The sequence below is a fragment of the Mirounga leonina genome, unplaced genomic scaffold (genome assembly GCF_011800145.1).
Source record: "Mirounga leonina isolate KUSES-001 unplaced genomic scaffold, KU_Mleo_1.0 Mir_125, whole genome shotgun sequence".
Classification (NCBI taxonomy): Eukaryota; Metazoa; Chordata; class Mammalia; order Carnivora; family Phocidae; genus Mirounga; species Mirounga leonina.
In genome coordinates this window covers 39,587,618-39,613,426 of record NW_023270305.1, presented here as the reverse complement: position 1 = coordinate 39,613,426, position 25,809 = coordinate 39,587,618, and positions in this window count along the sequence as shown.

Genomic DNA, 25,809 nt, shown 5'->3' with positions numbered 1-25,809 from the left:
CTATCTATCTTACAAAAAATTGAGTAAACTACTATATGTTAAAAGTAGAAGCTAGAAAAAGAAATATAAACAAATATTGAAGTTTAGTTAATGGTGTACATGAAGAAGTATATAAGGGTCAAATGTACTGATGTCTGAAACACACTTTGAAATGCATTTAGTAAATACTATGCACTGATGGGTAAGTAGCCATGTAGACATGTGATAGATCATATAGAATGATACACTAATTATAGAATCTAGGGGAGGGTATGTGGGTGCTCACCGTAAAATTATATTAATTTTTCTGTAAGTTTGAAAATTTTCATAATAAGATGTTGAAAAGTAGAAGGTAGAATATAGACACCCTTAAATATTTATATATGTTTGTTGACTGAGAAGAAGAGTCTGGAATGGAGATATACACCACAATATTATTCACATTGAAATACTTTGGGTATGCACTCAATTTGTCTTTGATCATGAGATATAAATTTATATATTTAAACTTGATTTTAATTTTTTTTTTAAAAGATTTTATTTATTTGAGAGAGAGAGAGAATGAGAGAGAGCACATGAGAGTGGGGAGGGTCAGAGGGAGAAGCAGCTCCCTGCCGAGCAGGGAGCCCAATGCGGGACTCGATCCAGGGACTCCAGGATCATGACCTGAGCCGAAGGCAGTCGCTTAACCAACTGAGCCACCCAGGCGCCCCTAAACTTGATTTTAATTTTTACTGAATTCTTACTCTGTACCGTACTTTGATTATTTAATTCTCAAAAGAAGAAATAAGTATGATGATTGTTATGTTTTTACAGGTAGGCAGTATAAGGCTTTTGGAGGCTAAGTAACTTACCTGAGGTCATATAACCAGTGAGCAGAATTGAGAATTTAACCCAAGCAGTCTGGATTCGAGTCTGCATAGTTAACCACATCACCATAGTTCTTTTGCTACAGTACACATTAAATGTGTGCTTGATTTATGCCTTCATATTGACAAAACCAAAGACAGCCTTTTCTCCTTTTGGTTGAACCTGCTGACAAGGCCAAAGACTTCAATTTTACTCTTACCTAACATCCCATTCTTTGTCTCATGAGTGAGTAGCTAAGATTAAAACTGATTTTCCCCCGAAACTAGCTAGACATAGAGATAAACATTTCCTGTTCAGCAAACTGACTGAAACTTTCCCTGATTACAAACAATCCTAACTGAATCACTCCACCTGTAACTAGTCTACTCCCCCTTATAAAAATCTAGGGCAAAACTACCCTGTCAGATACTCTGATCTTTGGATCTAGGGTTCTCTGTTACAATAGCCTGAATAAAATCAATCTCCTACTTGTTTAGTTTTTGTCTTTGATAATATCCAAATGATTTTTCTCTATGCATATATGATATAGTGGAAAGAAGAGTAGTTGGGTTTGGTGATATAGTTAATAAACTCAGTTCTGCAACTAACTAGGTATATGGCCTAGAGAAGATGGTAAAACCAATAAATGACATTCTTTAAAAAAATATAGACAATGATAAGTTGCTTATTCAAGGTCTCAGATAATTCTGTGAAACCTCTTACTGTAAGAATTTCACTATACTGCCATATTCAGTGCATTTTATTTTGTTGTTTTTTGCATATGTGTCTGCTTTGTTAGGTTCATAAATAGTATCAGTAAACCCTGTTCAGAGAACTGTTACAGAGAAAACATCTGATTTTGTTATTCAGGGGAAAAAACAGCTATTGTTTCTTTATCTTGTCTTTAAAATAAAGGTATCCTTAATAACTATTCCAGAATGGTTAATAGAATACATAACATATGAATGTGCCTAAATGTAAATCCATTGTCTTCAATGGTGGGCTCAAAGTATGTTATATCTAACGTTTTTTAAATTAACAGTATTTCAGAAATATCTTTCCTTTGTTTTTATTTTTATTATGAAATATTAAATAAATACAATAGTACAGAGAATAGAATGACGACCCATTTACTTATCACTCACATTTAACAAATACTAACCTTTTGTTACATTCACTTCATAATTTGAGGCCAGAGGATGCTTCAGGAAGACTTTAAACTCTCTTCTCCACTTCATGCCCCATTCTTACTCCTCAGTCAACAGAGATAGGAACTCCCTTCCATTGCAGTGGAACTTTCTGATTGGTGGTTTTATATTTTTACAACATTGCATATCTTTCCCATCCATGGGTTTATATATTTGCTACTTAAGTCAAGCTTTTTTGGTACTTTTACCACCTTCTAACATGGAAACTATATATTACAGTTCTACTATTTTAGAAGCTAATATGCACATTTTTATTTAACTAAATCCAAAGTTAACCAATATTTTCCTTCTGCACACACGAAGAACAGAGGAAGTTTTATTCTCATTGCCTACCCCTATATTCCATGTGATTGGTATCTAATATTTTAGTTTCAACTTGTGTATTTACCTTCTTCAACTTAGTAAATATTGTTTTTAAGTCAATATTTCCTTAGGTTGTACAAAAATTACTTTGTTCACCTTTCTTCTTCTGTCCCATACTTGGTTTCCAAGTCTTATCTCTTTCTTATTAAAATACTTTTGTATTTCTTTCATCCTGAGTGGCAAACTCAGATTTTGTTTGAAAATTACTTTTAAATTTTTCCTTCAGATTTTTTCAAACTGCCTACGCTGCCAGTGAATATTTCCTTAGCACTTTAGACATATTATGCCATATTACTTGGTCCTCTGTTGATACTTAAGAAAAGTATGGCATCAGTCTACTTATTCCTCATTTATGGGAAATCTGACTTTCTCTATAATTGTTTTGCAGATGTTCTCTTTGATTTTGATATTCAGAAATTTTGGTATGATACATCAGAGTGCTTTAATGAGATGAGGTCTTATGTCTTTTATCAATTCCAGAAACTTCTGGCATTATCTTTTTAAATTTGCTTTTGTGAGCTTTAAGTTGTCTTCTGAAAATAATATCAAGCATATGTTAAAAATTTGTTTTTAGTCTCTATAGCACACTTACTTTCATACTTCCAATCTCCTCATTTCTTCTCACTGCATCCTGGTAATTTCTTTGGATTTATTTTCCAGAACACTCTATTATACTAATTGTGTCTAATGTATGGTTCAAACTATTCACTAAGCATTTAAGATTAATGAGTGTTTTTCATTTCTGGAAGGTTATTTGTCTGTTTTTAAATTTGTTCTTGTTTCATAAAGACCCATTACTTTATGTAATATATGTATGATGTTGAAGGAGAGAAGAATTTACCACCCAAAAATATATCTCTTTGGCATAAGGGTTATTTTAGGCTGATTATTTTTTTTTTTCTGTTTATATTTTTTTATTATATTCAGTTGTAGGCTGATTATTTAAAAACAAATAAAGAAACAAAATACAACAGACACTGGAAAGCCACCAAAAACCAAGTAAAAGTTACTCTTTTGTAAGTGACATTTGGCGATCTCCACTTGCCAGGAAGAGGAGGATGACCAAATCTCTAGAAACTCATCAGTGGAGAAGGCAAAGATTTAAATTTGCATAACAACCATATCCTTGTTTAGTGTGCTTTGTCTGATAAACTCCCATAATTGGTCCCCTACCACCCAGCAACATCTTCTTTTGTCTTTATCTGGATATGCTATTTAAGGTGGTGACTTGGGCCAAGCTGGGGATTTATTCAGTTTTCCTGGGTCTCTCCCATGTATACAGGAGTTAAACATGTTATTAAACTGTTTGTTTTTCTCTTGTTGATCTGTCTTTATCAAAGGTGGGTCTCAGTCAAGAACCTAAGAAGGTAGAGGGAGAATTATTTTTTTCCCACAGTTTTTAATTAATTAAATTTTTTATATGACCCTTTATAGAAAAAGCTTATAAACTATTTTTCTGTTGTGTTTTACAAAAATTCTCTCAGTTTGCTCTTTATCCTTCGTTGATTCATGATATTTTATGCTGCAAAATAATGTTATTTTCACATAATTATCTACCATATTGCATTTGTTTTGTTTTGTTTATATGTTTAGAAAGACTGTCCTTATCTGAAAATTATATAAATATTTACCTATGTTTAGTTTTAGAGTATTTATTGCTTCTGTTTTTGTAAACCATTAAGCCTTCAATTAATTTAAAATTATTCTTAGTGTATTGCTTAATGGAGGAATATAGTGTTAATTTCCCATGGTAGCTGTTTGTCCTATGCAATTTTTGAAATAATCCCACGTTTTTCCTATTGGTTTGAATTTTATATTTTATCTTTCTCAAATGATAGATCCTTTCTGAACTCTATGTTCTGTAACATTTTCTGCCATTTATCATAGATTTATTACTCTTTAGGAAAATTGAACTATGTAACTCTCAATGTTCTTAGTGTAAGTTTCACCTAGCTATTTTTTTTTCAAAATTGTTTTTCCCTGAAATTGCTAATCCAAAATAGAATTTGATAGGAGCCACCAATATGACTGTCTGAAAAATTCTCATTAAAATATGCCTGAAGAAACAGAAAGAGGCAAAATCTCATAGCAACATGGGGAATAAAGACTGACAGGCTGATGCCAGAATCTGGGAGGAATTGTCACCAATTATAAGGTAGATGGAACAGTAATAAGGAAATATCTGTAAAGGTTCAGCATACGGTATTCTCTGACTTGGAGTCAAGAAATAGACACCTTCCAAAAGGAAGTAGGAGCCTTAATGGAATTGATGATATGAGTATTAAAATTTTGCCCCCATGATCCTGAGCCTCTACCACTCAGGTTTTAGGTGGTTACAGGGCTGCGTTCCAACTCTCATCGTCTTTATGCTTTGTTTTTCTGCCCCACCTTCATTTAGTTAGAGGTTTACAATATTGGAAAATAATGTCTCCGTATGTGTGTGTGCGTGTGTGCATGTGTGTTGTGAGAAGGAGATACTGTCCACATGAATAAAGTGTTATTTATGTGGGTAGTACGAAAGAACCATCCTGCTCTAGGGCATGATAGGAAAGTAATTTTTCCTATGCAAGTATTTTTTGCAATTGCTCTGTAATGGAGTTTGGGGAATAATAAAGTTAAGAGCTCTAATCCATCATTTAAAAAATGGAATAATTCAATGCACTGAAGTCTAAAAACTAAGCCTTTTATAAACAGCCCATGTTGATAAACTAGAAAAATCAGTAATTGGACATTTTCACACTGCATTATCTATGATATTATTGCATTTAGCAGCATAACATATTTTTCATTCCTAAATGTAATGCAAAAGAAGCTAGCAAGAAAGAGCAAATAGTCTAACTTATCCAAATAAATACAACCACTATTAACAGTCACCATAGTCAATCTTTTTATTTTTAATATTGTCTACTTAAAATGCATATGGGCAAGTGCATATTTAGAAAGGGAGGGAAATATTGTAATACCTGGGCTTTTACCAGAACAGAACAGGGCTGAAAAGACAAGAATTGTCCTGGTGGAAGGGTGCTTTTAAAATACAGAGCCCCTCTCTCCCACCCCTAGGTAAAAAGGCATAAACATAGGCAACAATTTGGGAAGCCTGAGGCTTAAGGGAATTCCAAGAGTTTCACAGGTGCCAGGATTTAATGGAGGTATCATGGCACATGGATGGTTCCCACATCAGCTGGTAAAATAGCATCTATCCTTCACTGGATGCCACATGGTTTTCCTGACAAGGGAGACATAAGAATTGTAGGTGTGTCCACCTGCCCAGAGCCATCACAGACCTAAGGAATGGCCATAGTGAAGACTACCCTAGTGGTTGTAAATAGCATACAGTTAACTTATTAGGCTTTAGCTCATTATTAGCAAAGTCCTTCCCCTAGGATTGTTTATTGCAGGGCAAGTCTACATCTTTTTGTTTCCTTGGTGGAGCAATGGGAGAAAGGGAACTGACTCACTGGAGCATGAGGATTTTGAGCAACCTTTTTCATGTCAACTTTCGGAGCTTCATGTCTTTTGTCAACATCAGTCACACAATAGGGCATCTTCTGCCTCTAGCTCTTTGTCCTTGGTGAAGAGGATGAAACAATCCTACAGAGACACCTTCTCCAAGCAAATCCTTTCTTGGAGATAGGCAAGGACAGGCTACAAAAACTCTCAAAGGCTGTGGAAGGATACCAGTGGGTTTGGCAGTAGAGATGACTTTGCAAAGGAAGTGCAAATAGGCTCACCTGACGTCCTCTTGCTCTAGGTTCATGTTGATTCACATCTTCAGGACTTAGTCCCTCTTTGGTGTCTGGAGATTGGGCTGAACTCTTGGCCAGGATTTTGGGATCCATGTAGCCTCATCTCATTGGTTGATTTCCAGATGTAGCTGTGCATGTAGAGCTTTCAAAATTTAGGCATCCTCTTGGTTCTTTCCAGGGCAGAAAGGATGCATTCCAGGAAGACAGTTTAGAGATAGGCAGGATGTGCAGCCTTGTGGGAATCAGAGCACTACAAAGACTATGATCAAAAAGGCTTATTGAGCCCTTCAGTGTCTGATTTTCCAGGCACTTCCTGCTGACAAGAAGTTCAGGAGAGGCCTAGACTGCTGAGACTCTGTGCCAGGTATTAAGATATTTTCTTTCAGCTTCCAATCCAGTCTTTTATACTCATATCTGTGATGGTGAGATAGGTTTTCTGCGATCTAGTGTCTGCTTTTCCAGCTATTTCCTGTTAGGCTCTGCCAATAGGGGACAGTATGGGGAGACTGGAAAGCCAAGGAAGAGTCCGCTTCTGGCCTTCTGAGATCACCTAGCAACACTTCTTCAGCCTTGCAGCAGCAGTTCACTCCTGTAATACCAGTGATTCCATTTTGCAATTCCTTTATCAACTTGCAGAACCAACTTCAGAGATACCATCACCCACCAAGAAGCACTGCCTTTTCAGAGGTCTGGGTTCCGGATTCATAGGAACTCATCTTCAAGCTTCTAAGTTTTAATATTTCTAACCTCTTTCCTTTGTTCCACCCTTTCTAGGGATGGAAGCTGCATCTTATAGTTATTATGCTGAATTCTCATTCTTAAAGAGTTACATGGCTTTTGTCTCCTGATTGGCTACTGACTGATCCGGATCCTGTGGCATGGATTCGGGAAGCTCACTTTCTTACCACTTGCAGGATCACATAGAGCATAGTGTGGTATGCCATATTTTCATGGGCTACACAGGTTCAGAGGACTTGGCAAGCACTGTAAGGAAGGATCGTTTGGGATATAGGGGGCTTCATGAGCATGTTCAGTGGGGTAGAGAGCCCAAGGAAGCCCCCAAGGCTGGAAGAAGGTGCTGTACCTCGATAAGGGTGGTCCAATGAGGCCCCCAGCTCCTTGGCACAGTGGTGCCCCTTAGGACATTACCATTGCATTCAAGTGCCCCCTGCTTTCAGAATATGACTGGGCAGACTTGTTCAGATGGGCAGAGGCAGATCCTCCTCCATCTGGATCTAGTTCTTGAACTGTGTTAATGGGAGGCCCAGCTGGGAAGGCAGAGACTGGAAGGGGAAGTTTAGTCCAGGGCTAGGATGTGGTGCTTCTGCCTGCAGACCTAGGGTTGAGGGTATTCTAACTTCCACTCTGCTCTAGCCTGGGTGGGGCCAGAGGTTTGGGCCTGGTGTCCCACAGGCTGGACCTTTCTCCATTGAGGCAATGGGGGGAGTTAGGGAGGCTTTGCTGGCACCCTGACTGCTCCACTGTTTTAGTGTGCTGTCCCTCCTCAAACCCCCAGTCATTTTAGTTCATTATTAATTCAGCTCAGGTTGATTTTGGTGACCAGAAGTTTTAATTTTAAGTAGCATGCATAAGATTTTAAACGGAATAGCTTCTTTAAGTGCTTAAAAATATTTATCTTTAATATTGATACAGAAAGGAAACAAAAATTTGATATCACAATCCAAAGATAATTTTAATACTCTTTCATATATATATATGTATATAAATAATTTACACATAAATGTATCTAAAATGTGTATTTAGTAACATATTTAATATAAATTGGCTAGAGTCTACCTATTATTTTATAACATGATTTTCACTTAGTATGTAATAATTTTCATTCAGTGACATTAACATTCTTTTATAGTATTATTTTTAAAGGTTATACAGGATTTTATAGTACTTAGATATAATAACTTGTTAATTACTCAGGTATGTAGGATGTTCATATATTTTTGATATCATAACCAATTATTCAAAGAGTACTTTTGAATCTAAATTTTTTAAACCTTCATGCATATTTCTTTTGGATAAGTTCCCAGAAAGGAGATTGCTGGGTAAATAGGTGTGGAATTTTTTTTAAGGCTATTGATATGCCTTATAAATTGTTCCCTGTGATTTCTGCACCACTTCATTCTCCTGTGAATAGCATATAAGAGTGCCTGGTTCCATGCCTGTTGAATACTGGGTCTTAGAATTTAAAAGCACCATGGCTATTTTGTGAGGTAAAAGACCCGTTGCTTATTTTGTTTACATTTATTTAAATCAGAGTTCTTTATACTTTCCATCCTGATATCACCTCTTTATTTCTTCCTGTGGCTTTACCAAGATAAATCCTATTGATTACTTTCTTTATTCTTTTGCCTCTTGAAGCTTCATTCTTAATTTGCACCTTTTCTTTTATTGCTGGTTTATCTTCAACAAACAAAACCTACATTCCTGGTCTTTCACAATCACGTTTCAGATATGCTTTGGATTTTGCACTGAAGGAAGATTTTGCATGGTACCTCTATGTATAATATAAGTAAGCTTAGGGTAATCAAAAGAAGTGAGGCAAGTAGAAAATTACAGTGGGAAGAGGATGAAACTGTAAATGAGGTCACTGTCAAAACACAGCCTTGGGGCTCCTGGGTGGCTCAGTCAGTTAAGTGTCCGATTCTTGATTTCGGCTCAGGTCATGATCCCAGGGTTGTGGGATAGAGCCCCGTGTCAGGCACCGTGCTGGGCATGGAGCCTGCTTAGAATTCTCTCTCTCCCTCTCCCTCTGTTCCCACCCCCATCTCTCTCCTTCTCTTTCTCTCTCTCTTAAAAAAAAAAAAACCAAAACTAAAAATTCATATATGTCTTATAAATAGGTGAATAATTTGATTTGATTTTAACTTTCTGGTGGACATCATGAAGAAGGAACTAAGATAAATGATTATGTTTGTAGGCATGTAAACAAATCAGTTATTCAGGAGCTGCACAAATGTTCCTAAAATGAGAGTTCTCTCCCCTCTTTCCCAACACACAGTGGGCTCTTATGAAGAAAACAACATACAATGTCATCAGTTCTTTTTTCAAATATATCCTGTAAGAGATGTAATATGGTTTCATAGGCTATCACTTATTAACCTCAAAGGTCAAGATTACAAGCAGTGTCTGATTCCAAAACCCGAGCTCTCAGTTGTTGGGCTCTTTTGAGCCAATTCTCTCTAGGCTGCTAGCATTGCTCCAAAAAGGTTTTATGGTCAAACCATTTACATTCAGTAAGGGACAATTGAACTAACTTAGCCACATTGTTTCTGGGATGTTCTAGCTTAAATCAGAGACATATTTTATAGAATAGTACATAGTACATAGCTGAGGCAGCCTGAAGGATGGGTAGGGGATAGACTGCTGACCAGGTGAAGAATGCATTCTAGGCATGGAGAAGACTGCAAGAAGGGATCATGGACCAAAAGGACCTGCAAGAGGCTCCGTGTGGCTGCTCTAAATGGGGCAAGGGGAGATGGGTATGCAGCAAGGCTGCAGAAGCAAGCAGGGGCCAGATCACACAGGATCTCATGAACCAGGCTAAACATTTCAGACTCTTATGGATAAAAGAAGCCATGAGATATGCTAAGCAGAAGCATTTTGTTGTGATACTTGCATTTCAAACATGAAAGTGAGAGCTGTGAGGAGAATGGATTGGATGGAGAAGAGACAAGACTGGTTGGTAGGAGCTGAAATGATGGACCAGAATATGATGGCATGGACCAGGGTGGTGGGAATAGATATGGAGAGATGTTGATAGATTTTAGATATATTTCAGAGGTAGAATCAAAGCACTTGGTGATAGATCATTGGATTTGGGAGATGAAGTAGCATATCAAGAGTCCTTCCATGTGAACAAGAGTCTCTCCTTCTGGCATGAGCAAATAGATAATGGCACCAACTTTTAATGTGGGAAATGTTAATAGGGGGAAGAAGATTTGAAAAGGGAAGAATTTAGTTTTGGAGATGATTAGTTTGAAAAGTTTTAGGGACATTTGAGTGAAAGTAGTAATGAAGTATATATTGATATAAAGGTCAGGCATCAGAGAAGAAATAAGTTTAACTGTGAGAGCATCTTGAGCCTGGCATGGCCAGAAGTGAAGAGGAAATATGAGAGTGTGTGATGACAGGTGCAAAGAGGAGATTTCTCAAGCATGCTGCGGTCAACCAAGTAGACTTTTGAGGAGAAAGAGAACATAAGATGGAGACCAACAAGGACCCATTCTCTTTAGAAGCCTAGAAGTTACTGACAATTCTAGTAGAGTAGATGGAGGAATATATGGTTGGTGAGGACATGGAGTCAGCATATGCAGATGTTCTTTGAGAGATACTTTGCCTTGAAATGGAGTCAGCTTGAGGGGATTGTAGGTTTCAAAGAAAACATTTTCAACATGGGAGATGCAGAGAATATCTGATATCTAATTGAAGGGATCTGAGAAAGTGGCATAAGATCAAAGGAATACCAGCAGACTGCGGTCCCTGGGAGGGTGGTGGAGTGCTGCTTGAAGCACTGGGCCTGGATGGAAGGAAGGAAACTCCTCCTTGTGCCCAAGGAGGGTTGGAGGAAAACAAGAGTTCAGTTTTGTAGATTTGGTAGAAGGAATTCGAAAGAGCTTCCATCCACAGCTTCCATCTACACTGTGAAGAATGAGGCAAGATAATCTGCTGATGCTGTAGGAGAAAGAAGGGAGTAGGATTGGAAAATTGAGGAAAGTGAAGAACTGTAGATACAATTGTTTCCAAACATTCTGGGGTTCATGGTTCCAGAGAGTCATTTTATGTGTTTGTTTTGCTTACTTAACTTGTTTTTTTAATTCCATTTAATTTATATTATTGCAGAAACCAACTTCCTTTTACACTTGAGGGGGAAAATAATATATTACACTAAATAATGTAAAATCATCAAATAGTGACTATCTGGGAGACATTTTTAGTTTTATACTCTGGCCGGGGATCTAAGGTAATTTGATTCATTTTCACTTTGATAAATTAATATTTTTTCCAGGATTTTATCTGTATTTTTCTACTTATCCATCCACTATACCGGTTTATATTTTTAAAAGCTAAACACAATTTTGGAAATTAAAAAAAATGTAGTAGAAAGTAAAAGGTGCCTCTAAATCAGTCAGTGAAATTACTGAAGATATTTCTCCCTTAACCTTGAAGACAGGGGACCCACTATAGGATTTTCTCTTTCCTTTTAAAAATTGCCATCAAAGTCCTAAAGCCTCTCTTGATTGTTTTTCTAAATTTGTGGGGGCTGTCCTCAGATTGCTTATTGGTAATTCAAGCCTAAAATTTTAGCCTACTGATCTCCTCTGGAAGTTAAAACAGTCCTTTCCCTGGGGACCAAGCCACATCACTCACTACCTAGTGTCAGGCCATAAGTGTTTCCTTGCTTGCTTACAAAAGAATCACTTCTTGGTGTTTCAGGAAAATTTACTTATTTTTTAGTGACAGTAATATCTTCATTTATTCCTGACTGAAAACATTAACAGGAAAATGAAAACGTGTTTGCCACTAGGATTGGCTGAGCATCCTTTCTAATTAGCCAGATTTAAAAGATGATGGTAAATTGCCTGTAATTACACAGCATAATAAAAATGCTGAAAATCCTGATATAAGGATTATTCCCATCGTTGAAGACTTTCATTAGTCAAATTCATTCTTACAATGGGCACTCACTAATATGACCTCATTGCCAGTCCCCAAGAATTGCAAGTTGTTTGATTCTATTGAATCCTAGAGCCAGACTGCTTTAGATAAGACATCTAGTTCAATTCTCTCAATTTTTCTTTTCTTTCTTTTTATTTATTATCGAAGTATAATTAGCATACAATATTATATTAGTTTCAGGTGTATAATATAATGATTCCACATTTGTATACATTTGCAAAATGATCACCACAATAAGTCTAGTTACCATCCACCATGAGACAAAGTTATAAGATTTTTTCTTGTGATAAGAACTTTTAAGATTTACTGTCTCAGTACCTTTCAAATTTGCAATATATAATTGACTGTAGTCACCATGCTGTCCATTACATCTGCATGACTTGCTTATTTTAAACTGGAAGTTTGTACATCTTGATCACCTTCACCCATTTCGTTAACTACCCCCTAAACCCCCTACCTTCTGGCAACCACCAGTTTATTCTCTGTATCTGAGTTTTGTTTTGTTTGTTTTGATTTTTAGATTCCATATATAAGTGAAGTCATGTGGTATTTGTCTTTTTTTCTCTGATTTATTTAACTTAGCATAATACCCTCAATGTCTATCCATGTCACGAGAGGCAAGGTTTCATTCTTTTTTATGGCTGAGTAGTATTCTACTGTGTGTGCATGTTACACATATATACACATATATGAGAAACATCTACTTTATCTGTTCATCCATCAATGGACACTTAAGTTGTTTCCTTATCTTGGTTATTGTAAATAATGCTATAATGAACATGGGGGTGCATATATCTTTTCAAATCAGTGTTTTTGTTTTCTTTGGATGAATACCCAAAAGTAAAATTGCTAGATCATATGTTAGTTCTATTTTTAGTTTTTTGAGGAACCTCTCTACTGCTTTGTATGATGGCTGCACCAATTTACAGTCCCTGCAATAATACACAAGTTTTCCCTTTTCTCTACATCCTTACCAACACTTGTTATCTCTTGTTTTTTGAATAATAATCATCCTAACAGGTATGAGGTGATAGTTCATTGTGGTTTTGATTTTCACTTCCCTGATGTTGAGCAGTGTTGAGCATCTTTTTGTGTGCCTGTTGACAATCTATATGTTTTCTTTGGAAAAATGTCTATTCAGATCCTCTGCCCATTTTTAATCAGATTAGATTTTGTTTTCGTTGCTGTTATTGAGCTTTCTGAGTTTGTTATATATATCTGCAAATATCTTCTCCTATTCAATAGGTTGTCTTTTCATTTTGTTGATGGTTTTCTTTGCTATGCAGAGGCATTTTAGTTTGATGTAGTCCCACTTGTATATTTTTGCTTTTGTTGGCATTGCCTTTGGAGTCAGATCCAAAAAATATCCCTGAGAGAGATATCAGAGTGCTTACTGTCTGTGTTTTCTTCAAGTTTTATGATTTCAGGTCTTACAGTCAAGTCTTTAAGCCATTTTGAGTTAACTTTTGTGTATGGTGTAAGATAGTGGTTTTATTCTATAAAACCAAAGTTTTATTCTTTGGTGTGTGGCTCTCCAGTTTTCCCACCATGAATTATTGAAGAGACTGTCCTTTCCTCATTATATATTCTTGCCTCCTTTGTCATAAATTAATTGGCCATATATGCTTGGGTTTATTATCTAGGCTCTCTATTTTATTCCATCAATATATATGTCTGTTTTTATGTCAATACCATACTATTTTGATTACTCTAGCTTTGTAATATAGTTTAAAATCAAGGAGTGTGATGCCTCCAGCTTTGCTCTTCTTTCTTAAGATTGCTTTAACTATTCAGCGATTGCTTTAACTATTCAGCATCTTTTGTGGTTTCACACATATTTTAGGATTGTTTGTTCTGATTCCATCAAAAAAAACTATTGGGATTTTGATAGGGGTTGCATTGAATTTGTAGATTGCATTTTAACAATACTAATTCTTCCAATCTGTGAGCATGGAATAGCTTTCCATTTATTTGTGTCTTCTTCAGTGTGTTTCATTAATGTCTTAGAGTTTTCAATATACAGGTCTTTCACCTCTTAGGTTATATTTATTCCTAGGTATTTTATTCTTTTCGATGCAGTTGTAAATGGGATTGTTTTCTTAACTGTTCTTTCTGATAGTGTAAAAATGCAACAGATTTTTGCATATTGATTTTTGTACCCTGCAACTTTACTGAATTCTTTTATTAATTCTAACAGTTTTTGGGTGGAATCTTTAGGGTTTTCTATATATAAAATCATGTCATCTGCAAATAGTTTTACTTCTTCCTTTCCAATTTAGATGCCTTTTATTTATTTTTTCCTGCTTAATTGCTCTGGTGAGGACTTCCAGTACTATGTTGAGTAAAAGTGGAAAGAGTCAGCATCCTTGTCTTTTTCCTGACCTGAGGGGAAAAGCTCTCAGCTTTTCACCATTGAGTGTGATGTTAGTTACTGGCTTGTGATATATGGCTTTTATTATGTCAAGATATGTTCTGTCTATACCCACTCTGTTGAAAGTTTTTATTAGAAATGGATGTGGAATTTTGTCAAAGGCTTTTTCTGTACCTATTAAGATGATCAAATGATTTTTTCCTTTGTTCTGTTATTGTGGTGTATTATGTTGATTTATCTGCATATGTTGAACCATCCTTGATCGCTGGAATAAGTCACACGTGATCATGGTATATGATCCCTTTAATGTATTGCTGAATTTGGTTTGCTAATATTTTGTTGGGGATTTTTGTATCTGTGTTCATCAGGGATATTGACCTGTGATTTCTTTTTTGTGGTATCCTTGTCTGGTTTTGGTGTCAGGGTAATGTTGGCCTGCTAAAATGAGTTTGGGACCATTTCCTCCTCTTCAGATTTTTGGAAGAGTTTAAGAAGGTTTAGTATTAAATCTTTGAAAATTTGGTAGAATTCACCAGTGAAGCCACCTGTCCTGGACTTTTGTTCATTGGGAGATTGTTGATTATTGATTTAATCTCCTTATGAGTGATTGGTCTATTGAGATTGTCTATTTCTTCACAATTCAGTCTTGGAAGATTGTATGTTTCTAGGAATTTATCCATTACTTCTAGATTGTCTAATTCATTGGTATATAATTGTTCATAGTAGTCTCTTAGGATCCAATGTATAATAATAATATGTGTATGTATGAGTTACAATTTCTTCTTTTTAAGTTCTGATTTTGCTTGAGACCTCTTTTTTTCTTAGTCTAGTAAGTTTGTTGATTTTGTTTATCTTCCCAAAGAACTAGTTTTAGTTTCATTGATTTTTTCTGTTGTCTTTTTATTTTCTATTTCATTCATTTCCACTCTGATCTTTATTGTTTCCTTTCTTCTGCTAACCTTGGGCTTTATTTGTTCTTCTTTTTCTAACTCTTTTAAGTGTAAAGTTAGATTGTTTGAGACTTCTCTTGTTTTTTGAGGTAAGCATGTATTGCTATAAACTTCCCTCTTAGAACTACTTTTGTTGTATCCCATAGATTTTGATATATTGTATTTCCATTTTTATTTGTCTCAAGGTATTTTTTGTTTTCTCCTTTGATTTCTTCATTTTGACCCATTGATTGTTTAATAGTATCTTGTTTAATCTCTGCATATTTGTAATTTTTCTAGTTTTCTTCTTGCAACCAATTTCTAGTTTTATTTCACTGTGCTCAGAAAAGATGCTTGATAATGATTTCAGTCTTCTTAAGTTTATTAAGACTTGCTTTGTGACCTAGCATATGATCTATTCTGGAGAATGTTGCATGTCAAACTTACAAGAATATGTATTCTGCTGCTTTTGAATGGAATGTTCTGTATCTATCTACTAAGTCCATCAGATCTAATGTATCATTTAAGGCTCATATTTTCTTATTGATTTTCTGTCTGGATGATCTATCCATTGATGTAACTGGAGTGTTAAAGTACTCTACTATATTGTATTGTTGTCAATTTCTTCCTTTAGGTTTGTTAATATTTGCTTTATACATTTAGGGGATCCTATTTTGGGTGCATAAATATTTACAAATGTTATATCCTGTTTTTGGATTATCCCCTGTAGGGGAGCAGAATTTGCCACCTCAAAATATGTCTCTTTGGTATAAGGGTTATTTTAAGCTGGCTATTTTTAAGAAACTGCAGATAAACCCAGTAGAATTTACCTTTTTGTAGGAGACATTTACACTTATAAAAGAAATTTCCATTTGCAAGGGTGTCTCCCTCTCTTTACCAGGAAGGAGGGGGTGACTCAATCTCTAGAAACTCTTATCAGTGGAGAAGACAATGACTTAAATTTGTGTAACTATCTTACCCTTGTTTACTGTGATTTCCCTGGTAACTTCCCATAACTGACTCCCCATCCCCAATATCTTCTTTTATCATTAACTGAAGATGGTATTTAAGATGATGGCTTCCACCATTTGGGGGACTTTACTCAGTTTTCCCAATTCTTTCCCATGTAGTAGAAGTATATGTGTTATTAAACTTTTGTTTGATTTTCTCCTGTTCATCTGTCTCATGTCAGTTTAATTCTTAGACCAGCCTTGAAGAATGTTTTTCCTCCCAACACCCCTTTATCTTTATGTTATGCCTATCTTTGTCTTTTATTACAGTCTTTGTTTTAAAGTCTATTTTGTCTCACATAAGTATAGCTATTCCAACTTTCTTTTCATTTCTGTTTGTGTGAAACATCTTTTTCCATCTTTTTTCTTTCAGTCTGTGTATGTCTGTATATCTGAGGTGAGTTTCTTGTAGGCAACATATAAATGTTTTTTTAGCTTGTTTTTTTATCCACTCAGCCACTCTATGTCTTTTGATTAGAGAATTAGTCCATTTGCATTTAAAATAATTATTGATAGGCGTGTTCTTATTGCCATCTGTTAACTGTTTTCTGGCTGCTTTGTAGTTTCTCTCTGTTCCTTCTTTTCTTTTTTCGCTGTGTTATGCAAAGATTCCTTTCTCATTATTTTTTGTGTATCTATTATAGGGTTTTGCTTTGTGGCTACCATGAGGCTCACATATAACAGCCTACATAAATAACAATCTATTTTAAGCTGATAGCAAGTTACGTTTGTACACATTCTAGAATTCTGCATTTTTATTCCCCTGTCCACATTTGATGTTTTTGATGTCACATTTTACATCTTTTCATTTTGTGTATCTCCTAATTATTGTAGTTGTAATTATTTTTATTGCTTTTGTCTTTTACCCTTCATGCTAGCTTTATAGATGATTATTCCACTTTTTTACTATATATTTGCCTTTACAAGTGAGACTTGTTTTCATATGTTTTCTTATTACTAATTAGTACCCTTTCTTTTCAACTTAAAGGAGTCTGTTTAACAGAGTGTTAAAGGGCCAGTTTAGTAGTGATGAACTCCTTTAGCTTTTGCTTGTCTGTTAAACTCTTCATCTCTCCTTCAATTCTGAATGATAATCTTGATATTCTTGGGTGCAGGGGTTTTCCTTTCAGCACTTTGAATATATCACAATTTGGGTCTGCAAAGTTTCTGCTAAGAAATTTGCTGATAATCTCATGGAAGTTCTCTTGTATGTAACAGGTTGTTTTTTCTCTTGCTGCTTATGGTTCTCTATATTTTTGACACTTTAATTATGATGCATCTTGGTGTGGGTCACTTTGGGTTCATCTTGTTTGGAAGTTTTTTTGCCTCATCGACCTGGATGTCTTTTCCTTCCCCAGGTTAGAGAAGTTTCCAGCCATTATTATTTCAAATACATTTTCTGCCCTTTTCCCTCTCTCTGCTTCTGGGACTCATAATGCATATGTTATTCCTCTTGATCTTGTCTCATTGGTCCCTTAAGCTACCTTTACTTCTTAAAATTCTTTTTTCTTTCTGCTCTTTCATTAGGTGAGTTCCCCTACCCTGTCTTACAGCTCACTGATTCTTCTGCTTCATCAAGTCTGCTGTTGAACCCTTCTACTGTATTTTTCAGTTTAGTTACTATAGTTTTCAGCTCTGTGACTTCTGCTTAGTACTTTCTTTTATTTTATATCTCTTTGTTGAAGTTCTCACTATGTTTATCCATGTTTCTCCCAAGTTTAGTAAGCAGCTTTATGATCATAACTTTGAACTCTTTATAGGTAAATTACTCATTTCTGTTTATTTTTTCTGGAGTTTGATCTTTTTGAACATGTTTTTCTGTTGTTTTTTTTTTTCTTCCATTTAGTTTGACTCTATATTTGTTTCTTTTTTTTAAAGATTTTATTTATTTGTTTTTTAGAGAGCGAGCGAGAGAGAAACAGCATGAGAGGGGAGAGGGTCAGAGTGAGAAGCAGGCTCCCCGCCAAGCCAGGAGCCTGATGTGGGACTCGATCCCAGGACCCCGGGATCATGACCTGAGCCAAAGGCAGTCGCTTAACTGACTGAGCCACCCAGGTGCCCTCTATATTTGTTTCTATGTATTAGGTGAAACAGCCATCTCTCCCAGTCTTGAAGGAGTGGCTTTATGTAGGAAATTACTCTTATCTTTAAACTTTTCCCTCTAGCTTTTGGTTGTGTCTCTTGAAAGGTCTCAATGATTACTTCTGACCCATGGGGCCCAGAAATGCGATTCCTCCCCCAGCCACCAGAGCCAGGTGGTCCAGGGGCATTCCCTGTGCATGGGCCACTCTCACTCTCTGGGTCTGATGGTGGCTGCAGGAGCAGCACAGGGTGGTGTCGGGAGCTGGCCCACCGGTGCTAGGAGACTAGAGTGAGGATGCAAAAATGATGCCTGTTTGCATTGGCACCAGGAAGGTAAAAGGAGAGCACAAGATGGTTTCCACCCATGCTAATGCTAGCAAGGCAGAAGGATGCCAGAAATGGTGTCTGCCAGCTCCTCTACCCCTGGAGAGAAACCCAGCCGGCTTCTGCCCCTCTGACAGATGATTTAGGGTTAGCAAATAAATCTCCCTCACCTATGGTCTAGGTGCTTTTTAATTTGCTTCTTTTGTGCTGAGTTCTGAGGAAAATGAGTCTGCATGTGGACCCTTTAGAAGCAGAATCTCAATTCCTTACAGCTCTCTTTCTCCTGGTGGTAAGCCTCATTGGATTTTGAAGTCAGATGTTTTGGGGGCTTGTCTCTCTCAAACAGGTACCAAGAGTAGGGTTGGAGGGGGGCATAGACTCCTTGCTCCTCAAGAAGAAGCTTCATTTTGTGCGCTCCCTCTTGACTCTTTAATTGTGGGTTGCAGTATCAGGGTGGGGTTTTTGGTAAGAATGTGTCTCTGCCTCTCCTACCCGTCCCAATGTGCTCTTTATATCTTTTGTTGTGGAAGATCTGTTCAGCTAGTTTTCAGAATTTTTTCAGAGGGAATGGTTGCATATAGAGCTGTGGATTTGTTCTGTTTGTGGGAGGAGGTGAGTTCAGGATCCTCCTATGCTGCCATCTTAAACCAGAACCTCTCAGCTTTTCTTAATGGGAAAATTGAGAATAAGAAGGAGGATATGAATTACTAAAGGTCACAGGTTGGATATTGGTTTTACTGATATATCTCAAGGCTGACACACAGTAGTTGCTATATAAATAATTTTGAAACTCCACACTCATTTTCATAAAGACTACTAATTTACAGCGTGAGGTTCCTCGAAAATTAAAATAAAACTTTCATATGATCCAGCAATTCCTTCTGGGTGTATATTGAAAGGGATGGAAATCAGAATCTCAAAGAGATAGCTGTACTTCTGTGTTCATTTGTGACAACGTGGATCTGCCTGAAGGACATTATGCTAAATGAAATAAGCCAGACACAGAAAGAGAAATACTGCATGATCTCTTCTATATGTGGAATCTAAAACAGTCACAGAAGCTAAGAGTAGAATGGTGGTTACCAGGGGCAGGGGAGCTGAGGAAATAGCATGATGTTGGTTAGAAGGTACAAAGTTTCAATAATGCATGATAAATAAGTTCTGGAGATCTAATGCATAGCATGGTGATAATAGTTAACAATACCATATTGCATACTTGAAATTTGCTAAAAGGATAGATCTTAAATTAAATCTCAGTGCACACACCGCCCCCCCACACAATGGTAACTATGTAGAGGTGATGAGTATGTTAATTAGCTTGATTGTGATGATCATTTCACAATGAATGCATATAATCAATACATTAAGCTGTACACCTTAAACATATGCAATTTTTATATTCCATGATACTTCAATAAAGCTGTTAAAAATAATTTTGAACTATCTACCACAAAAATTTTTCTTTCCTTTCTTCCAGATACTTTGATGATGGTCAGGGATCCTTTGGTCTTCATATCTATACCTTACAATGACTTCACAGCATACTTTACAAGAAGGTCCACATTGTAATCTGAGGTCAGGGAGAAGTTTTCTTCTATAAAAGTGTCTTATCATGAACATTAAAAAAAATGTTGAACAAAAAATCCAGAGGCAGTGTATAATTCCTTAATATTTTAATTCTTGCCCCCTCTTAAAGCTTGCAAAAAATGTTAAGATTATCTACAGAATGAATATTCAAGGAGCAGATGGCTATAGACACAGGCTAACACACTCTCCTGATCTCTCCTGACCTGTCAAAGTGCAGACATTCAGGTTGTAATATTGGTGCATTTCAAAATAATATGCAATATCTAAAGTCTATTTTGAAAGGATTATGTAGTACTAAAGATTAACTAAGTTTTAATTTGTTCTTGTATTTAAAAACAGTGCATACGGGAGCAGAGAATTACCTAGAGGCAAAATTTTGGTTGTTTCTATGTTGGAATTAAATAAAAACTAGTTAAACTAGATTTGGAAACTAAGCAGGAGTTAAAGTGGGGCTCTTTAAAACCATCCTAGGAGGTGGGTCCCTTTTTGTTGCAAGAAATTAAATTCCACGGTTTGAGTGAAAGCTTTCAGATTTGCTTCCATGATGCGGAAATGAAAACATTTTACACAGACTGCATCTAAATGTGGGTGAGTCACCAATCCATATCTGGCCTTCACCCATGTTTGTGTCAAGCTGACACATCGAAATAAATCCCAGCTGGTCCCTGTCTCCTTTTTGAGTGTTTGTTCTCCACTTTTTACTTGAAAGCATTCCTCAGTGCTGGGCACAGAGCAGAAGACTATATTGAAGTTTCTGCCAATCTCTTAATTCATAGCAGAGGTGACTGAGAATGTCAAGTATCGGATAAATAATAAGCACAGGACTCCATTTAACACCCAGTTTTCCAAATCCACTTGCAATAGAAAATTTCTCCGGAAGTTCTTCTTAGCCTTTCTGACTCCCCTTGGGAAATCTGGCTTTGGCCACATGAACTTTACTTGGCAACTCAATCTCATTTTACATTACCCACCCCTCCCCGCCCTTCTACTTCCATATCTCATTTTTCAGAACTATATGACTTCAGAAGACTTTCTTTCTTAAACAGATTTGCCCTTGGGATCTGCATTCACACTAAAGAATACAAAGCCATGGTCCTCACACCACCTGAATCAGAATCAGCTGGATTCCTGGGCCTCAACTCATGCTCACCGCCTGAATCACCTATTGGTAAGGCCCAGATATTTGAACTTCCACAAACAAGTTACATCGCTGTATGTATGCTTTTATATTGGTATAAAATGCTGGCTTTCTCCAGTGTATTTGACCTGGGAATAAAGATTTAAGCTGAAGAAATATGTCTGCCACAGGGCAGAGGGGTAATTTGTCAGAGGACATCAAGGTATCTTGTATTATCCCATATTATTATAATTTAAATATCCGGGCTCCAAGTAGATGTGTTCAATGTGTTAAATGCAGTTAGGGAGCAGAATAGAGAGTCTTGTAGTTTGTCCTCAGAGTTCCCAGAGCACCCTTACTGTCCTGGTTCTTCTTGTCCTGTACCTTATCTTGCTGTGGGATTCCACAGCATAAGGAGCATGTCTTGCTTGTCTTTGCTTTTTCTCATTCATTACCTGCGCTGAGTGGCAGTGGTGCTCCCTTTCCAGGTGGTCCTTGGCCTAACCTAGCCAAGCTCCCTTCATGGTGTCACTTACTGGTTGGCGGCTCACCCTCCTGCCCTCACTGCTGACCTGCTGCCTCCTTCCAGTTACACTATGACACAGGAGACCTGACCAAACAGTAGCTCTTCCTCATGAAAATGGAAAGAGGTCAAGAAATTTGAGAAATCTATGCTTCTCTCACTGGCTGGACTGGCAAAGTGAAAATGCAGAGTATTTCCATTTTATACCGTGTAGACTAGACAGTAAAGAAAACCAGTTTTTATTTTGCTTTTTGTAGCTTCACCAGCATTCAAGAGCAGAATGGGGTGCATCTACCTAACATTGCAGACATTGTAACCCAGATCTTGATTTCTCATATTCCTGTGGTTATTGCCAAATATGTTGATGGGAATAGGGTGCAATATGACCATGACTTGAAATGGCAATAGGGGGATTCCTGAAGTCAGAGAAGGTTACTTGCCTCTATACAGATAGCTTCTCAATCTGTGAATCCATCCAGAGATTACTTGCTACCATCACAAGAACCTGTCAACATTTGTTTCGGTACTGTGTATGTTTCAGTTTGTATGCTCAACTGTAAATAAGAGAACACTTCAGGAAAAGTAGGCATGGATTAACCTTACATAACAACAAATATAAAGGCAGAAGGTTAGAAGGTTGATGCCCCAGTGCCTTTGCTTCTCCATTCTCAGCATATGGATGGAGTCTCCCCCTCGAGCGTCTGAGATGATTGTCAGAGCCCCAGGCCTCCTACCCTCAGACTCCAAGGAGCAAGAAAGGGGCTGGGAGCAAAATGGCTATCCTTTCTTGCTGTTCTAATAATTTATTCTTTTTTGTTAGTAGGGAAAATGTTCCTCCTGCATCCCTCTAGATTCCTCTGGGTAGACTAGGTTAAATGTTCATCCCATCAGTAACAGCAGCTTCCCTGACATTTCTATACTTCTGATGGCCTGGAAGCCGGCAGTAGCCTCCCAGTATTTCTTCCCTCAGCCTTTCCAAATGTTGCCTTAGACTCTTACTTCTCTGCATTAAATGCTGTCCTAGAGGGGCTTCTGCCCTCCTGTTTAAACTTTTACTGATATGATAGCCTTCTGTGTTCTCTATTGTTTAAAATGTGTTTGTTCCTCTTAACGGGGAAAGAACCTGCAAGATTACGGTACACTGTTCTAATATGTTGTGGGCTTCATCTCATTCATGCAGAGTGTAAGCCGGAATAGGCATTATTGTGTCTAGAAGCAGGCATCACATGTAATAGTGCTCAACACACACACACACACACACACAAGTGTATATAGGTGCCTGGTCAACAGCCCCAGTTGAGTCAACCCAACCAGGTATGTGAGATTTGTGAGTGAGAAACCTCCAGATCAGTGCATTCTCCAACAATTTTAGTCATCCCCAGCATTCACTGCTCAGGCTCCAGGCATAAGCCAGCCACTCACCCAGTGCCCTATCTGAATTCCTAACAGAATGTGTAAGAATTATAAAATGCTTGTTGTTTTCCTCCACTTGATTTTCGGAAGGTTTGTTACACAGCAATAGATAATTGTAACCTGAGGACAGGATTTGAGTGTTCCTGGGTCTTCTCACCAATGCCTTTTTAATATTTCCCCTTTCCATCAAGCTTAATCTTTCCACTACTCGTCTGTAAGCCCTTAAAGCCAGATTTTCGATTTCTAGTGTATTTCCCTTGGAATTGAACATACTGCTGAGCACTCAGTAGGAGCTTTCCAAGATCTGTATTTGCTAATCCACATGGTGAAGCCTGGACTGGGCCGTGGGAGCTAAAACTCACCACAGGCTCTGAGAGGTTCCCAAGCAATGATTTTAGTTATGGAGCATGTGGGATGCCACATGCACAGAGGATCCAGGCAGAACTTTCCCGAGCCAGGAATGCATGCTTTCACCACATTTTATGATGTGGATGTGGTTTATTGGGTTCCCATTCCTCTTTCTAAATTGGAAACTATTTGTCATTTCATGTGGTCACATAGTCAATGGAAAAGAGAACCTTGTTTCAGAGTTTGGCACATTAGGTAACTTTGTAACTTTTGAAGTTAGGAAGGGGATGAACTGAAACCAAGAGCTATTACTCGTATATGACTGGCAGGATATGAACTCCCTTAAAAGGCTGGAGGAGGGGCCTTGTCACCTCTCTTGTCCCAACCGACTCCCTGATCCTTATGCATCAAGATCATTGCACATCTTGCCTGTGCCAGGATGGTTATTAGATTGAGTAAATTAATAAATGCAAAATGACTCTGGAGTCCAAAGTGTTATGCAGGCATTAAGTATTAATGTTAGAATGAATCTTGGTAGTTGGACCTAACTGCTATCCCTTAAGACAGCTTATTAATTAAATAAATAAAATACTGTTCTACCGAAACCTTTAGCACCTCTTTTGGCATATTAAAAGAAAAGGAATTATGGAAAAAACAGGCTTCAATTGCCATCACAGAATAATTTTCCGTGCATCTCTCCTTCCTTCCTCCTACCTACTTCCCAGCGGTCAGCTCTGCTCCTCTATCCATGGGGGCTCACAGAGCACGCTGATGGAGCTCGGGAGGCAAACACCGAGCGGGTGAAGAGCGAGGATCCCACAAACCATGTCTGGCGCCCTCGCTGGGCTCCAGAGGCAGAGGCTGGTGTGCTAATGCCAACATTTCTCAAGTGGTCTGCCCACTGTACGACTGCTCTCTGGCCCAAGTGACAGCCGTTCCCAGATGTCACCGTGCTTCTTACGTCACCTTCCTGTGAATGAGAATGGAAAGGATTTCTGAAGTGATCACTGTTCTGTGCTTTTGTGGGTTTTTTTTTTTTTTAAGATTTTATTTATTTATTTATTTGACAGAGAGAGACACAGCAAGAGAGGGAACACAAGCAGGGGGAGTGGGAGAGGGAGAAGCAGGCACCCCGCAGAGCAGGGACCCCGATGCGGGGCTCGATCCCAGGACCGTGGGATCATGACCTGAGCTGAAGGCAGATGCTTAACGACTGAGCCACCCAGGCGCCCCCTGTGCTTTTGTTTTATCAGAAAGGCTAATCTTCTCAAGTATGTTGACAGCTCAGACTTCTCACCAGGCCTGAACTCTAACTTCACCTATGTCTGTACCACGTGGGCATTCATGTGCTCTCTCTTTGATCTAGATATGTAAATGTCGACAGCCCCCACTACCCCCCCCACCCCCACCCCCCGTGCCACCGAGACTGGGACCACAGTAGTCCTATCTCAAGCTTTTGTGCATCCTTCACAGTAGGAAACAAATAAATGCTTTTTAATTGTTTAGCCTAATTACAATTCACTTCACTTGGAGGGGAATAAACGTATGCTGGAAAAAGAAACTGATACACTTGTTTTCTGAAGACAAAAGAGTCAGTTGAGAATTGTGTTTTATATAATACTTGAAATCAAATCAAATTCCAAAAGCCAAGTGATTTCTTCTAATTACCAAGCCATCTTGAGTGTCTTTGAAAAGAGTGGATGGGAGGATCCCAAGCAGGGATTAGCTTTATTCCTTGGAGCTAGTGGAAGCACTCAACTATTGGGTTAATAAAGAGTAAAACCAGAAGACTCCTTTGACCGTAACTCTAGTGAGAGGGGAGAGATGAGTTCAAAATATAGTTTGTTTGCCTTAAATGAATTTCACGCTATCACTTTTTTAAGAACTCCCACTGAGAACTGGCCAGTAAGAGTTCGGAACTTGCCTCCTTTGACATTATAAAGCCATCCTCTTGGCTATGTAGTGGGAAGATGAGAATGCTTTGTTTATTTAAGTACAACTCAGTGCTGCCTGCCTACCCCTCTATGTATCCATGGTTTACCCTCTTGTATTCTCTCCAGTGACTATTCCAGCCCTCCATTCTTCTTAGACTTCCTTTATCACCCACCTTTCTCATTTCTCTAAACTTGATGCCATGAAACAGTAACTCCCTTATCCTTTGCATCCACACCTAAACATTTCCTGAATCTGTGCCTTTCTTTCTTTCTTTCTTTCTTTCTTTCTTTCTTTCTTTCTTTCTTTCTTTCTTTCTTTCTTTCTTTCTTTC